General features: G+C 41.3%; 1 pseudogene; it reads left to right on the top strand.

Annotated features, from left to right (window-relative positions):
* The first annotated feature begins 521 nt into the window (after nucleotides 1–521).
* LOC104083011 lies at nucleotides 522–1460 on the top strand (annotated as a pseudogene).
* The last annotated feature ends 386 nt before the right edge of the window (nucleotides 1461–1846 follow it).

The following is a 1846-nucleotide window of genomic DNA, read 5'->3' as shown; positions in this document are numbered from 1 at the left end:
CGATAAACCGCACTGCTGTCACTGAAAAATACAGAGGTGGATAATTTCCTAATAGGAAATGAAGAAAGTCCAACATTTTCAAAACTGTATGTTCAATTAGTATTACATCTATGTTTTTAGCCTTTTTTATCTATATACTACCTGAACTTTTGTGCTGCTGTTTTCAGTAATGTGAATGTCAGCAGCCAAAGTCTCTTTGTTATTCCATACTCCATCCTACAGGAAAACCGTGTGCGATACAGAGGTCTTCTGGAGCTTTTTTTGCTAAGTTTTGGTTTGGTTTTTCCAGTGTTGTTACTGAAAGAAAACTAACAAGTAATTGGAAACAAAGACACGTGTCCCTCTCTCTTTCTTTCTTTCTTGTAAGAAATGTTGGTTCTACTTTGTAAAAAGTTTCCACAGGAAACTGTTTACTAGAAGTGCCCTAATTATTCACACAAACTTGCTTTTGTGGAAGTCTTACATTTGCTTTTTCTTCTGCTTTGACACCTGCAGGGGTAGCTGTGGGCACCCGATATGGAATGAAGAACCAAACTGCTATCAATGAGTTCATTCTTCTGGGATTTTCCTATGGACTGCAGGTCCAGATCTTACTTTACCTGGTCTTCCTGGTCACCTACACGGTAACAGTCACTGAGAAGGCAGTCACCATCTTTGTGGTGAAAACGAACCATCACCTCCAAAAGCCCATGTGTTATTTCCTGGGGAACTTGTTGTTCCTGGAGATTTGGTATGTCTCACTAACATTGCCTGGGCTTTTGTTTGGGTTCTGATCACAGAGCATGACCATCTCATTCTCCAGCTGCATGACCCAGTTATACTTCTTTATCTCCCTTATGTGCACTGAATGTGTCTTCTTGGCTGTAATGGCCTATGACTGCTATTTGGCTGTCTGCCATCCCCTGCGCTACCCAGCCATCACGACCCACAAGTTGTGCTTTCAGCTGTCGATTCTCTCATGGGCAGGAGGCTTTTCCATTTCCTTGGTCAAGGCGTCTTTTATTTCATGCCTCACATTTTGTGGTCAACAAGTCATGAACCACTTCTTTTGTGACGTCTCTCCAGTCCTGAACCTTTCCTGCACTGACATGTCCCTTGCAGAGGCAGTGGACTTTGCATTAGCCTTGGTGATCCTGCTGGTATCTCTCCTGATCATTGTTTTCTCCTACTGCTGTATCTTGTCAACTATCTTGTGTATGCCTTCAGATCAGGGAAGGAGAAAAGCCTTTTCCATTTGTACCTCCCATTTCACTGTAGTTGTTATCTTTTTCTCTACCACTCTCTTCATATGTGCCAAGCCCAGGAGGATTCATCCATTCAACCTCAACAAAATAGTGTCTGTCTTTTATGCTGTATTCACTCCAGCACTGAACCCTCTAATCTATTGTCTGAGGAAAAAGGAGGTGAAAGAGATTCTGAGAAAGATTGTAGAACTGCTCTGCACACCGATAAGTTCCTAGGCTAAGGATACAGAGGAAAATGGGCAGTAGTGCAAAGTTTCCTTCTTGAAATGTAGTTGAGTAAGATCACTACAACTTGTTCATTGCTGACTCAGTCATCACTGTCTCACTGCACTGAAGTCTGGCAAGGAAGAAATTGTATCATTGTTTCTATGTGGAAATGTCTCCTTCTCATTCATGAGGGTGCTTTGATGACTGAATTACACCTGACTGTAAATTATTCTGCTACAATGGCAATGTAATGTCATACTGGAACCTTGCCTGATGGATAATTTCCTTTTGAAAATCCTAAAACCAAGATTTATAATTTTCAAACCCACATAGAAACGTCAGATATCATTAAAAATCAGTTGGCCAAATCCCTACAGACACACTTAAAGAGAGCT

Source organism: Fulmarus glacialis, unplaced genomic scaffold, assembly GCF_000690835.1.
Source record: "Fulmarus glacialis isolate BGI_N327 unplaced genomic scaffold, ASM69083v1 C13985517, whole genome shotgun sequence".
In the NCBI taxonomy this organism is placed as follows: Eukaryota; Metazoa; Chordata; class Aves; order Procellariiformes; family Procellariidae; genus Fulmarus; species Fulmarus glacialis.
This window is presented reverse-complemented; position numbering and strand designations above follow the sequence as displayed.